Source organism: Pungitius pungitius, chromosome 12 (assembly GCF_949316345.1).
Source record: "Pungitius pungitius chromosome 12, fPunPun2.1, whole genome shotgun sequence".
Lineage (NCBI taxonomy): Eukaryota > Metazoa > Chordata > Actinopteri > Perciformes > Gasterosteidae > Pungitius > Pungitius pungitius.
Genome location: NC_084911.1, coordinates 4508633 through 4525192, shown reverse-complemented (window position 1 = coordinate 4525192; position 16560 = coordinate 4508633).

Below are 16560 nucleotides of genomic sequence, written 5' to 3'. Positions count from 1 at the left end.
TTTTTAATATGTACGAAACGATTCAAATTGTATGGGGAGATTTCGTGTAAATGTTGCTTCAGAGACTGATACACGCTGATTCCAGTCCGGACACACACGCTCGCACACACACACACACACACACACACACACACACACACACACAGTTGGCTGATGCCATTCAAAGTGGTCAGGACTATAATGGAGGCCTCTCTTCGCCATCAAGAGAACACGTGAGAAAAAACTCGGCTTCAGCACCGCGGTGAGCTCCTTCAGAATAATGTTTGACTCAACTCGATTTGAGCCTCAAATTTGGTAAAAATCCAAATAATTAGTGTAGATATGTAACTGTAACATATAATAGGTTTGTGATTGCAAAAAAAACACAGAACACAATTTAGAAGAGATTTTATCAACGCATTTTCAGCACACACGTACTGCAGGCCTGTTGGTTTCATGCCAGGTTTCTTAACTGCACAAGAAATCACAACCAATGGCACCATCATATAAAGAACATCAATACCAATTATCTTTTTAATTCTGTCTATGAATTCAATTATTTTAAGGTTATTGTCATGAAAAGCGTCAATACAGCTTTGACGCGACGGATGAACGCCAAAATGAATACGAGTTATTTTATGTTTAATTTCCATCCTTCGTTGACGTATTTAACATCAGGTATCAATTATGAAGTTGACCACTTTGAAACTTTGAAAACACATATTTATGTCACACATTTATTTGGATTGCCATTCTAAAAATGAATGTATTTATCCGGGGCGGGTTTTAATAATAATAATTTAAATATATTTTTTGAATCTTTGTGAACATAAAACTTACCATCGGGCAGGTAAAATGTTCAATATATATTTATATTTTTGTTATATATATATATATATATATATATATATACCCGCGCAAGCGGTGCGAGGGGCCGCCGCACCCCGCCAGAGTTTGGAGCGCTGCCCCGGGACCCATATGGTTCCCAAAATGTCCTGGGTGCTCTCTGTTGTAAGGGCACACATTAGTCCTATGTCAGCGATGGTAACTAATATTAATATGAATACAAATGTCATCATCGATACATGCAAATATTTACCTTCTATTTTCCTTTTAAACTCAAACAAACTAAAACAGCGTGGGCATCAGCTGTGATTTCGGCCCTGTCGTGTATTTTTGATCATCACATAATGTGTTTATAGCCTAAAACTGGAAAGTCAAAAAAAGACTTTCTGGAGCAACTTACCAAACAAATGTCTAATTAGCCCTACTCCCTGGCAAGGAAAAGGACATAGATATGGAGTGAGGTTTTGTCACTGTTTAGTTTTTGGTTGAATGCACATAACATAACATTATTTGGACAAACAGATGAACACATTTTTAATTTTAACACAATATTTAATTCAATAAAAAATATGGACAGTATCATGTTTTTTTTTACCACCTCCTCAAGTTAGAAACGATTAAAAGATGAATAAACCTTTTTTTTAAGAATATCTTCAATTTACTAAGGCTATCCTATTTCTGATTGTTTATAACACTGTGGGATTATACGCCTGACGATTCTGTTCTATGTTTTATATGAAGAAAGAATATTAACAAAGATACATTCATATTTGAATATTGTCATGGCAGGATGTTGGCATTGTATGGAATTATTCTTCACATCTTCAAATCAGGTCTGATGCTTTTTATTTATTGGCGTTCTTTATACTTTAATACATCTCTGTCCTTCAGTTTCAATATAAAACCACTGCCTTCAATTTCAACATGTAACATTTGGCAGAAGCTTCTACCTCTGAGTGAATTAATTTAGTAGAAGAGTCCCGGGTGGGAATCGAAACCGCAGTTCTGCAGTTCAGGCTGTTTTCAAATTGACCAACCAAAGGTTGATGTGACACTTTTGCAGTGGTTTAAAGGCCTCGGCATTCTTTCTGGCCTCATCAGCATGAAAGAGAGAGAGAGAGAGAGAGAAAAAAAGAATTGCATGCATTTCTGAAGAAGCCAGCAAAAAGAGAGGCTCGCGAGCAATGGGAAAGGGCATTTATCAAAATACTCGCCCCCACACACCTCCTTCTCTTTCTTCCTTCAGTGTCCGGCGAGAGTGTGTTTGAGGGAGAGAGAGTGAGAGAGAAAAGGAGAGGGAGAGAGAGAAAGAGAGAGAGAGAGAGAGAGAGAGAGAGAGAGGCTGGCAGGCTTGCAGAGGAGAGCTGTGCCAAGTCCCTGAATGTTCCCCAGCAGCAGCACCAGGAGCTCCGGAGAGGACAACCCAGTGTGCCAGTTCACCGGGCCAGAGTAGCACTGCTGGGAGGAGCCGATTTTTCTTTCCTAATTTTTGCAGCATCTGTTCATTATCCAGAACGTTTAAAAAAGAAGAGCGCTCATCCTGAGTAACTCTTCGCCAAGCACACGCTCTCATGCACAAACAGACACGCTGCGCAGTAAGGCATTTCTGTGAGGAGTTGGCCTATGAATATACCCTCCCTCATGTTGTGCATGAGCTCATGCATTGAAAGAAGGTTGTGATGGCTGAAGGAATTTTTGTTTATTGTCCACACGTGTAGCCTTTCGAAGACACTTAATGGTGCACACACACCAAATATATAGAAAGAAAAATGGCCAACATTTTGACCAGGTTTGATTCAAATTGTGTCAATATTAAAGCATGTAATGTAATAAACAGCAGCTTGCAGAATGTCATGTGTGTCGAAAGAGTGTGTCAAATGATCATGTATGCAAAGTCAAGTCACACATTTTTTTTAATGAAGACTTGATATTGGTTTGTGATAAATATGAAAGGGATTCACAGGTGTTTTATTTAAATTGCATCACCAGCGGACGAATTTAGGCTAATAACACAATTTTACACATTTCTACAAAATTATTAATTGCCTATAGTGGAATTAAATCATTTAATTCTTTATTTGGCACAATTGGGCAAATAAAAGTATGAAGGAAAAAAAAAAAAACTTCCAATGACACTCTGTGTGCTGCACTCAGGATGAAAAGTGAGTGAATGAATCTCGCTGTTTAAATTATCATGTTCATGCCCACTCTTTTTCTCACTCAACTTGGTAAGGAAAAAAAAATCAAGAGTGTTTGTCCGACATAACAGTCAATAGTGCGATTATCAAAATGTCACAAGTATTATGGTGTGAATTCCAATTAACGTCTAGTTAAAATAATAACTGAGTGTTTGTGCAAAATGCAGATATCAAATACTAATGTAAGATATTGTAAAAAAAATAAAGGACTTAAGGATTTCATTTGATATAATCTGACATTTTTGAATATTTGCATTATGTCTGTGATTAAGGAAACAAACCATGAAGTAAGAAATATAACGGACAGGCATTAGATTTAAAAAATAAAATAAATATTACATAACACACACACAATATGAATAATTGATGTACAATCACTTCTCCGGTACCCGCACACACATGCACTGCAAACTAAAATGTTTCACAATCGGGATTGGGCCAACCTCTCTGCCAGACTGTACGTGCCGGTGCCCCCCCCCCCCCCCCCATCGCCAGGCGAGGGAGCGGGCCCGTCTCTGGCAGTCCATCCAGAGGAAATTCCACAACATCTGTTTGTCCTCACACACACACACACACACAATGGAGCACGACGCAGCACGGGCAGTGGGGCAAAAGACCAGGCAGAAGCTAAACTGAAAGAGCGCTATAATGCTGGAGGTCCTGCCAAGGGAGGAACAAGGGCTGCAAGAGGAGGAGGAAGTGGGGAGGAGGGGGTAGGAAGTTGGGAGGAGGGGGACGACCTGGGAGTGGCGAGCGGAGGGGGGGGGTGAAAAGACAGAGGTGGAGATCCTGGTGAGCGCCAGGTAGGTTTCAGGCCTTTGGCAGGCGGCCATTTTCCCCTGCGTTTGATCAGTGCCAGATGTTGACGTGTATGTGTTTGTTCAGAGAGTTCGACAGAGAGAGAGATTGTTCTTGACCTGACCGACAGCTCTCAGCGAAAGGCCCAGTTCCGCCATGTTTGGGGCGGCGAGGGTCCGGTGTTGGGGCGCGGCTGGCCCCTGTTTAAGAGGTTAAGTAGGAGCGTGCGGGGGGGGACGGACGCAACTGGATCCGAAGGGGGCCGAGGCTGGTCTGCACAGATGGCGCGTGCAGGGGCGCGTGGCCGTGCGCGTGTGTTATGATAGGGTTGGATGATGCCCTGGTCACATGGGCAGCAGTAATTGGCCTCCATATTGACCAGTTTGCAGCGCTGGGGGGTGGGCAGTCTCCCAGCTGGACCTGTCAGATGGCATCACATCCACCTCACTGATCACCCCCCGGACGACCTCGGCACCTCTCCCCTTTTCCTTTCATCTCTCCCTTCTCCTTCAGCCTTCTCCGTCACCTTTAATCTTCTGTGGCCCGCCATCACTGGGACGATGTGACCCGTACTGTCCACATGCTCTGGAGAAGAAGACAGATGTGTCACTGCGGCCAGTGTTGGTCGGTGGGACGAGGCTCTTGACCAAGTAAGATCAACCTGTGAGCTGAAATGTTCCAAAATGTTTCTCCATGTCCATTTCTACCGATGCACCTGCTGCTCGGGTAAACTTGAAATCTAAAACCAACCAAAGAGAAGATCTTTCTCTGCGGCGTTTGCTTTAAGCAAACCTTTGTGTATCTGACTGACTTTTAGTGTGATATCACCCTCCCACCCGGAGCAGTAATGGTGTGTGTTTTGTTTGAGATGCCCGACTGTGAGGAGTTAGCGAGGATTTCATCCCAGACTTGGCAGGGGAGGGTCTCTGGGTACGTAGAGAACAATCTTCTCTCCTTTGGTCCTGTCAGCCAGCAAACACAGAGAGCTGGCACACGCTCAGTGGGAAAAGATCGGGAGGGACAAGGGGGATGGACACACACACACACACACACACACACTTGTGCCCATCCCTTCCTCGCAGCACCAAAATGAGTTCTGATAGCGCCGCTGGGGTTTGAGGGATGACAGGCGGATTCCGCGAAGTGGATGGGAGGACCTCATGAAAATAGTCTGTAAAATGACCAGTGTCATGCCTGCTGGTGGACTATCAGACACACAGAAGGAGGACGGGGAGGGAAATAGAGGCAGATAAAGACACTGGCGAGGCAACAACATGCCTGCCATGTTTGCTACTCTGTGAAAGGAAAGCTAACATGGAAATAAGCCGCTCAACATGGACTATAAGGGTTTTGATCCTGCAGCTTCTTCTACCGCGCTGTGTGTGCATGTGTGCATGCATGCATGTGCGCATTTACGCGTGAGCAACAATGAGGAGGAGGAGGTGGGAGAGAGGTTGGATTGTGTTTGTGTGTGTGTGGAGGAGGAGGAGGAGGGGAGTATTCACGTTTAAATTCTGCGACATCTGTTCATTACAACTAGAGTGTGTTTATTTTTATACAGCCAGCCACAAGCAGGGAGCTCGACTGGCACCGCTGGTTAATGTACCAGCCCTCTGCAACGGCAAAAGCAAATGAAATATTAACCGGTGAACAGACTGAGGAGAGGACAAAGAGAGAGGAAGAGGGGAAAATGATAAGACAATATGTGACAAAAACGCACACACACAGTGTCTCGGATCACGCATGCGAAGACCCCGTTCTGATCTTATCACGGGAGAGTTGCTGTGAGATAGAAAAGTGACACGAGAAACACAGGGTCGTGCTTTATTCAAACCGGGTGCCATACATGAACATTGTTCTGTGCAAATCTGCAAAAAAATGCAAATGGAAAACAATCACAGTGTTTTGTCTTCAAAAGAGAACAGAGGACAAGCAGGCGATACAACACAGAATTAACAACCAGAACCACACTTCAGTGTGAAGGTCACTTCCCGGTATTTAGCAACCTAAAATGTGTAGAGTGGATGCCCAGATGGTCCACTGGACACGTTAGAAGGCCCTTTGTGCCCACAGCTTATGGACGGCATGTACGATTTCCTTTTTCTTTTTAGGGAACCTACGATTTCTCGGTAGGACATGATGTGTCTGAAGGTGCAAATGAGATGCTCAGTAAGCCAATTGTGCCGAGGCCACGGCGTTTTAGTTTGCATAAGGTCCCTCCGTCCTTCAGGGACACAGTTCTCCACCAAGCGTCCAAACAGCAGCAGGCCGACCCAACCCAGCCCTCCCAATTATCATGAGCAACCAGACCTTTGCATCGACAAGCTCCATTGGCCACCCCCCCCCCCCCCCCCCCGTTCCCAAAAACCGCCCCCCCCAGACCCACCGCTGCCCGTCCCCACTCCCACGCTCCCCTGGGACGGCCTGCTCTGGAATGCCGCTCATGGGGAAGAATCTCGCTGCAGGCGCTCAATATGTCACATGTGTTTCGGAGGGGGAGAGAGAGAGGCCAAGCAATGTGGCAGGTATGGTGTAGTAATTTTACAAGGCAATGACAGGTAGTCCGTGTCTGTGTTGTACGTGTGTGTGTGTGTGTGTGAATGTGTGTGTGTGTGACAGTTTCCCAGATTAAAGGTTTAAAGGGTTCAGATTAACAGGCTCAGGACACAGTGCCTCGCTCTGAGCAAAAGGGAATTAGGATGGCTTTAAAGTCTCCTCTGCACCAGCACATTAGCCATTCATTACTGTGTGTTTGCACAATCAGTACCAGGCGGCCCCTCGGTCCCCTCTGTGTTATTGCATTCCCGCCAATGTTAACATGTCGGGATGTTTTGTTATTCATGGACTATCAGCAGGACTATAAACTACCACTTTTGATCAGGCACATAAGCTTTATTAAAATGAATGAACTTTCACAAATAGTGTGTATAGTTGTATATAATAGTGGGTTTTTTTTCACCTTTCCAAGGATAAAAAGCTGATCTCTGCACTGCATTGAACTGCGTTGTTGTGCGCTGTGTACAGGTCTCCTAACACAAATTTAAGAGGTTAGGACTGGGTCTTTTATTATTCAGAACATTATAACATAACTTAAGAAACGGTGAATCTGTAAATCATTTATGATTATACACATGACAGCTGGAACGGAACAAATGACCATTGCAAATCAAAAATAGAGTGGCCTAAATAAAAAGGGAGCGGAAATCAAATGTAAGAGAAAAATGTTTTTTAGGACAAATCCTTTTTTTAATAAATGCCCGTTTTGACTGTAATCAGATGTGTTCTTCCCTCGACGATGGACTTTTCATCACCTCTACTGAACCAAAGCATCTCTTTGAACATATCCTCTCCAAAATTGAAGCAAAACACTTACATTAGACGATTAGAGTGTCTATTCTATATATTTGTACATTATTTTTTTTATCAAGCATCAATGTGAAAGCAGTTTTCCATGTAGGTATAGGAAGAAACATCCATCAGCCACAGGGTGTATTGGAAATAAGCTCTTTAATGTAATGTGTAGTGAAAATATTCTCAACCAATGATGTGATGTGTAAATATACTTAGGCATCGCAATGAATTTGGCATTATTTAATTGATGGTGTTGAAGAAGATGAATGTCGTGACACGGAACAACACACTTCAAATTCATTAAAGCAGTGCACAATTCGCGAGGTGCAAACTTTTCCATGTTTTCCGCGTGTCTCCTCGCCGTGCCAGGAGACACACGCGGAGACATGGATTGACACGCCATCCTTCCTCCAAAGCCTTCCTCCTCAGCCTAGCCGGATTAAGGGATTACCAGGCAAGGCGAGTGCTAAAGCTGGCTAATTCTCACCCAAGCATAGAGAGCTAAGGCTACCCAGAGCCCTGCGGAGCCCCTCTCTCCTCAGAGCAGCTGTGTGGTGGAGGCAGGGACGCAGCAGGAAAAGAGAGCAAAATCAAAGCATCCCCCGTACCGTTTCCTCCTGATGACGTTCATGTCCTTTTGTCTATTTTGTCTAATATGCTCTGCGGTTACTCATTCAATTATTTTCCGATTATGATTTAAAAAAAAGAAGAAAGTTTTTTCAATATTATTTCTATTATTCCAATGGAGCGTATTCAAAATATCAAATAATCATAAAGGTTTAATTGAGGTGAAAGTAATCATGATAAATTAAGGCAATAGAACACTAAGCAGTGCAATCCCTGCATTAGATGGACATCCTGAGTGATTGTCTAATAACTTTACCTTTAGAAACGTCTAAACACGATTTTTACATTTTCCACGCAGTTTGACTAGGGATGTAGAGAGGCTTTGGTACATATTTAACCTGTTAGAAATAGAAGTGCCGTACGGTTGTAACTCAACGTACACTAATGTTTTGTTTTTCGCCGATCTTGCATTTTTTAATTTACTGCTGGCAGTGACCCGGCCAGTGGAGCAGTGTCCGTCCAAACGTCCACACTGAAATTTTACAGGATTGTGGCAGTTATAAGAGGCTTAAATTGCAGTCAACAAGAATATGAAGAAAATGAAACACCCAACCAGCCGATCAATTAGTCAGAATATGGGATTTCTGTTGGGGGATAGACAGTTTAATCATCCACTGCGGCGCTGTACAACAACATTTACTACTTCAGTTGGACGAAAGGTGGAAACCGGGCGGGACACAAAGGCAGACAATGAGGCGCTGGGAAGATTCCCCAGTAGTGTTCCATCACAAACACACACCTATTTTTGTCTTTTGGTTTTGGCCAAAAGCAAGCAAACCACATCCATCTCAGTTCATGGGGAGAACAAAAGGAACGGCGAAGACAAGGGACAGAGACGGAGGGAGCGAGGGGGCCATTTCTTTGGCGTGTGCTCTCCAGCGGGCAGAGGACAATGCAGAGCTGGCAGGGTCTGTGCCTCGTGCCAGAGGGAATAGAGTGCCACATGGTGCCCCCTTACGAGCAGGGCCAGGGCCCGGAGGGGGATGTCGGCCACAATGCACGTACGCGTGTGTGTGTGTGTCTGTGTGTGTGTGTGTGTGTGTGTGTGTCTGCTTCTTTCGAGAACGCGCGACCATCCATACGCACCGTATCCTAAAGTGCACAGGCGGTAAAGATGCATCTTGAAGTTTAGAAAGTGTAGAATAAGTAGATTCATGAGCGTGTTAGAGGGTAAAGATGGGAGTGCGTGTGTGTGTGTGAATGGGGGAGAGGGGGTTCAGAGAGGTGGGGCACAGGGTGTGTGTGTGTGTGTGTGTGTGTGTTAAGGGGGTGGGGGGAGTCCCAGTTCCCTTTTGCATCTTAAATTCCTCAACATCTGTTCAACCCTTCTCCGCAGCAGCGGGTTGCGATGTCTGTGTGGACGTGTGTGTTTGTGTGGATGCTTGTGTGTGGCCACGGGTGAATATGTGTGTGTTGAGTGTTTGTGTCTGTCTGCATATGTGCATGCTCTGCTGAAGGTGCTGGTTGTTACCCGCGCCTTAATTAGGAAGAGACAGAGACTCATTTTCAACAGCACTTGCAGGTAATGTGAAGCACTCGCAGTGAATACAAACAAAAAAAGGAGCCATTCACCTCTAAAAGCAACAACGTCCTCTCCGTCCTCCACGGACTGTGACCCAAGCGACATCTCGTGTTCAAAGCCTTTATTCAAAACCGTAATACATGCTGCAGGTCGCCCTGTCAGAAATGTAATAAAACTGAAGTTTCACCGTCAAACACGGTGGAGCGAATACAGTCGGCGGCGGGAGCAGAGCCACTCGTCATGGACCAAGTAGGTCAGACCCAACGACTCAGCGCGTTAAGCGTAGTCCTGTAGCGCAGAGATGTGGGTTAGCATTAGCATGCCGTGCGCACGTATGTATGTGGAATGACAAATCTTTTTTAAATGAAATATTTAAGGCCCGTGTGCCAACTCCTGAGCGAGAGCGACGGAGGCACAAACACATGCAGCACCATGGCTCATCCATCTAGACTATTCCACCAATAGAAAACATTAAACGCTACTCTACTACCTTTTAGGTAGAAAACTGTGATATTCACCTTTACATTCATTTGACAAATACGCCATAACTGAAAATGATTTTATTTACCGATTCAATATTATAAACAATAAAATACAGCGTCCTTGTAATCAGTTGAATGACCAATCTATAAATTAGATTAGATTATTTCTATAACATCAGTCATAGTAAGTTTTCCTGAGAAGACATGTACTTTCAAACTGTCTTTGAATGCATTGTAGCACTGTGACTTTTACACAATCGCAAAGATTTTGACTTAAATAAATGCCTATTGAGTTGTTATTTGGGGAAGGAGTCAACACAGTATTGAGTATTGAGTAAGTATTGCAATATTGATATATTGAGGGTAGCTTACCCGGAAATAATGCTGCATTACAGGTTTTTCCATTGCATGAAAACCAAAAATGGATTTACACTTATTTTTTGGTAGAAAGAATCCAGACAGATAAACTCTTTGCATAATTTCCAAAGACCCCAAAGGATTGCCACAAGACACGTTTATTATGTTTAAGAAGAGTGGCCGTTCCTACATTTTCAGTCCTGATTGTATTTTACATTTCGTGTCTTTTGTCGAGTGAAACAATGGAATTGCATTCAGAGTTCAGCAGTCTAGAGTTTGGTCATTGATGCGTCACCTTTAGGTTTTTGAATGATGATGCATAGTTCCATGTTTGTGGGTTCACAGTGGAGATACAGCATATTTTTCCAGGAGTGTTGCCACAAAACCCTTCCTCCAATACCAAAAATATGTCGCCAGACTTTCATCAGTGGTCCAAGATATCAATTTAAGTGAAGAACCCTTTGTGTGCTGTATCTCTGCAACCATACCGAAACTACACGAAGACACTATCCATTTGGCACCCTGTGACCCCCCCGTGCCAGTCTTATGCCACCTTGATGCCAAGCTTGCCAAACTTATGTCACGTCAGAGCAAGCCCTTTGTCGTCTCCTCACAGCGCATATGCCAACCCCGATGCCCTTCCCGTGCCAACCTCATGCTACATCGGTGGCAATCCTGACGCAACAATATGCCAACGGAGGACCTCCGCCTGGCGCAGACCGCACATCCTTTGGCGGCGGCCACCGGGAGACGCTGTGGAGAAGTGGGAGAAGTGGGAGAGGTCAAAAGTCACGAGAGAATTGGGGTTCAAAGACAAATCTGTCGCTGTGGTTCTTCTTCACTGGATGCAATTAGCAGCAAAATCCTTCTCCCAAACCCCACTTAAGCTCTAATCTCCGAGTCCGTAGGTTTCTTCCTGTCTGCTTGTCTACCAGCTTGTCTCCTACCTCACCTCTGTCTGTCTCTCTGCCTCCTGATGCCTGCTGGCACTTTGGGAGCAGTGCCCTTCCAATCCCTGTGCCCCCCCCCCCCCCCCCACCTCCCACCCCCCTCCTCCACTACCCCTTCCCCCTACCTTCCTCCTCCTCCTCTGGATGCCAGCCGACGGCCCTCACAGTGTGGCACGCCATCTGCTGCCGCCCGCCCCGGCAACCCATCTACCCCTCGCCTCCCCTCCCCGCTAACTCTGCCCCCCCCCCCCCCCCCCTGCAGACAGCAACTACCCACAATCCCCCTCTGCCTGAGCCGCGCGGCGGATAGAACAGGAGGCTTTCGCACAGATCACTTCACCCCCCGATGCCCCCGCCAGAAGTGTGTGTGTGTGTGTGTGTGTGAGTGTGTGTGCTAGGGGCCTTGCAGGAAAAAGTATTCAAGTTGGTTGTATAAATGAAAACACACACACACACACACACACTGTATATGCATGTAAACATGCACACTATTAAACACATGGTACTGCAACCTAACATTTGCCTTTTTTGCTGAATGTGCATTCAAAGGTTATCTGTTATCCATCTTAACACAAAAAACCCAGTGTTTTTCATCAATCATTATCTGTATCACAGAGAAAGGAATGTAGATGCAAAAAAGTGTTTCTATGCTAAGGACAATAAAAAAAAATAGATCTCATTCACTGCAGATTTCTTTTGGCTGTGCAGTCAAAGTTACGTTTATATAGTGTTCTCTCTGTCATATTTACACGCACACACACACCATACTTATTGCTGAACACAACCAACGACACGCGTTCAGGATCTGACGGTGTCCTCGTGGCAGAGCCCTCAGATAACCACTCATGAATAGAGACAGAAATAAGATGAGAGACATCAAACCATAGCGGCGGCGTAAGGGAGGGAGAGAGAGAGAGCAGTCCTACATCCATCTTGTGTGGGTATGGAGCCTCGTGGCTGGCACTCTATCCATCAATGAGCGCAACATTAACTCTCTGGATCAGAACCAGCATCCCCAGATCTCTCTCCATCTCTCTTCCCCTCCCCTCACTCTGCTAAATACACACACACACACACACACACACACACATACACACCACCATTAGTATTCCTCTGCCATCCATGACAAAAACCTCAACATCCACCTCTCTCTACCTTCCCCTCGCACACGCCAACATCCTGGTGTTTTCTGTTGTCTCTCCTCATTTGGCAATTTCAATAGATATTTTTATTGTCGACACAGGTTTCTCTCTCTCTCTCTCTCTCTCTCTCTCTCTCTCTCTCTCTCTCTCTCCCTTTCCATCTTTGCACCTCCTCAGCCCCTGCGATCTCTACCCTGTCTCGATTCACCTCCTCTTTTCTCCCCTCCAGATCTCCTCTCCGCCGAGATGCCTGATCCGCTCCTCTCTTTGTCTCTCTCCCAGTTGGTGTTAATAATTTAACTAGTGAGCTGCTGCAGCGCTGGCTCCCATCCAGGCCTCAGATTGGCCGTGTCTGTCTATTTATGACACTGTGTGGCAGCGCACATGTGTGGGATGTGTAAGAGTGAGAAGAGGACTCTGTGTGTGTGTGTGTGTGTGTTTGTGGGTAGATGTGTGAGTGTGTCTGTGTGTGAATGTGCATGTGTTTTATAGCAAATTAGCGTCTAAAGCCAGAAGACTGGCACCTCAATTAAAGTTAGAGAGAGAAATGTGTGTTGGAAAAGCCTAATTCTTCCTCCCGATTCCTCACCATTCACACAACATTGTTTTTGATGGCCAACCACAATAACGTGAAGGTACCTACACGTCTCTGTGCTCAGGGCGCGCTGTGGAGGTTGGTCCGGGCCGTGCGAGACTATGCTTAGTTTAATGGTTAGAGATAGTAGGGGGTGATATCGGTCACAGTTGATTTGCACAAAAAAAAGAAGCCAGAGAACTTGAGAAAATCTGCAGCTGTCTCCTTTCAAAATGACAAATTTCCAAATTTCTTTTACAATGAGTTCACAGACAGAAAGTTCTCCCTGTGTGGTCGGCAGATTCCTCCCACAGTCCAAAGAGATGCATGTTTGTTTCATCTGTGACCCTAAAATAGCCTGTAGGTGAATGACTGGGAGAGTGAATGTCTGTCTGTGTCTATGTCGATTGACTGGTGTCCGGGTTGTACCCCTGCATCTCCACCGATGGCAGCTGGGACCGACTCAAGCACCCTCGCAGCCCTCTAAGGATTAGAGGTGTAGAAGATGACTGACCGAGTTCCCCTTGTGTTATAATGGGATGTAAATCGTATTCTTATATGTACGCTCTCCATCCACCCGACAGAGGAAGTGTAGAAGGCGGATTCAAAAATGAAAAAGAACCTTCGTCAAATAATTTAAAAAACAAACAGCAGAAAGACATTTAAAAATGTGTCAGCTGAAATCTTTCTTGCCAAACACAGCGGTCAGATTGAGGATAGAAAGTGAGAAGAGAGAAGGTTGAGATCTCAAACAGGAGGAAGAATTGTGGAGGAGCGTCAGGATTAGGGCCTTAATGTCAGATTGTATTGGCAAGAATCACAAAAGCAGCTCGGTGGAAGAGCAGGGAAGTGAAACTTCCACACGTACAAATATGCAAAATCGAGTGTATTCTGTGCTAAGGACGCTGAAGTGGGATGTATTCCTTTGCCGAAAAAGGATGAATGAAATACAAATGTATTTTTGACTGACAAAAATAAGAATTGTGTCATATTTGTTTTCAAAACGAGCATCACTTCTCTAAAAAAAAAAATGTTGGAAGAATTGTGTAAAGATTAAACTTTCTCATTTTGGCCCAGCAGTAATATGCACCATATTTGTATTAAAACTGCATCACTGACAGACCCACCGTGATGATAATTCCTCCACATTACCTGGAAACACTCGAAACACCACGGATTCCGTTGATCTGAAGAAAAAAAAAAGAAAAAAAAAGAGGTGACAGTTCTGAAGCAAGTATGTGACACTGTGTGAATCTCGATGCCACCTCCCACACCTCTCACCCTCCCACAATGCTGCCCACAAGAGATGTCTGCTGGGTGGAATCAGTGCAAACAGCTCACGACATTCATTTATTCATCAATCATCCTTCAAACCAGCAGTCAGACAATTTTAAACATCGCTTATGTTACCAAATAATGAACAAAATTCATGACAGCTATTTCAGGGATTTTCTTTTTATTTGACCTGTAAGGATGTAAGAATTGTAGAGCATTTTGGACAGAATTGTCTTTGTCTCTGACCTCGCCTTATTACTTTTCTATTTCTAAAGGATTAAAATCAAAGGCCTTTAAAAGGTTAGTTTTTTAAAGCAATTTTTGAGGGTTACAAGTGCAAATGCAACGTGTATTGATATGTTTGTATATGTATATGTGTGTACATGTACATGTATATGCATGTGTGTATATATATATATATATTCTTTTATTTCATTTTTTTTTTTAGGGTAACTTAATTCATTTGAGTTTAGGATTATGATTCTGCCCACACTTTTCCAATCACAGTGTATATTAGTTTATATGCTTTACACATTGTATTGTATGAAACGACTGAATAAAACACTACTGCTACATTGCTTTATAGGATTGTTTCCATTTGTTTTATTTACACCAACTTATCCGTCAGAATCTCCAAATTATCTGTTGTGAATCCATCGGTTGATGCGCCGTCAAGGCCTTCGCGTGGATTTATAGTAAACAGACATACGCGAGGCCGCCCACCCCTCCACCTTATCGAAATCTCATACCTCATAAGGGCCCTTCACACTTGCCGGAAAAAAAACATAAACACACCTCGAAACGGCTGCAACCTGCACTGTCATTAATTCCAGAGACGGAGGGAGGTCAGCGCACCAGACGGTGTTTATGTGTCTGTGTGCAAGCATGTGTGCGAGCTCGCATGACAGTAAGTGCGCGTTTGCGCGCGCGTGTGTCTGTGTCTGTGTGTGTGTGCGCGCTCACATGTATGCGAGTGTGCGTGTCATGTGGGTAGGGAAACATGCATGCGTGTCTGCGTGCACACACACACACACACACACCGGTTGACAGGTGGCTGTGGTAAAGAGGTGGTCCCTGAGCTGGGGTCTCACTGTCTCTGGCTCACAGAGAGAGGAATAAAAAGCTCACAGCAGCTGTCGCCCTAATTCCTCTAACACGGTGCTTGTGCTCTGATTAGAAAACAGATCTGGCCTCTAATTTACTCCTGACACCAACTAATGCTCTATATCTCAATTGCTTCGTCCGGGCTCGCCACTGGCCGGCCGGGCTGGACGCACACGGCGAGTTACTCTGAGGGCCTGAGAGACGTGCAGGTTCAAAAAGCAACAACACCGCCACGGATTGGGACTGAAAGACGTGTTTTCCTCATCCGGTGTGACCTTGTGAGATTCCTTTATGTAAAACCATGGCTACAAAACCCGTTAAAGAAGTTTTCCCTCACATTTTGTTCTGTTGGAACGCCTTCAAATAAATTATACTGTGGACTCTTCATCAAAGCTGTGGGGTTCTAGAATAGTGACTTTTTACAGAATACATCCAGAATTAGATCATCTTTAGTGGCTTGAGGGGATAGAATTTGTAAATAAATGACAACAAAGCAACCTTTCTTGCTTTGATCATTGATCATTATATATATGATCATTTAAAACTACACCAAAGCTGAAACACAGACATCAGAAAGTCTATGTCGATTTATGAGTTTGTTTCTTTAATCAACAGCAGATGATTTCAACCCCAGATTAAGACCCTCTTCTATAAAAATCCATCAACATTGCAGAGCACAGGACTAGAAGTAAAACAGTTGCATTTAGAACAATTAAAGTGAAAGATGGAGAAGATGTAAAGTGAGTTTTAACGACGCGCTGGCCGAGAGTCTGGGTGCCGTGACCGGATTGGCCCAGCAGGGGGCAGAGGTGTGATGCCGGGAGTGGGAGGTGGCAGCTCAGTGTCACACTGCACACCGGGTGTCACCTCACCAGACACGGGTGAAGAAAGAGGGGGAGGAAATGGGGGAGAGACTGACAGAGAGGGAGAGAGAGACACAGACAGACAGACAGACAGACAGAGGGGGGGGTCGATCTCAATCCGTTTGTTCTTATTCTTTTACCTTTGTGAGGACTTGCATTTTAGACCTCGACAACATTTTTGAATGGTTCTGATAAGGGTTTACGGTGTGTTTAAAAATGATGATGAATCATTTTAAATGAGGTCATTCTTGGTGGATGCGTGGTGGGAAGTCCTGGTGAAGCTATGTACCTGATGATGTAACGGATACCAAAACTGGACCCTAAAAAAGACTTGCTTATTGGCCGCGGGTTCGTTCCTCCGTGGGGCTTGTAAGAGCCTACTAGTAGGCCCGGTTCCTTTGTGTAAGTGGCTGCATGAGAGTGTGTGTGTGTGTGTGTGTGTGTGTGTGTGTGTGTTTGTGAAATCCTTTTTATTTCCTCTTTCTTCTCTCC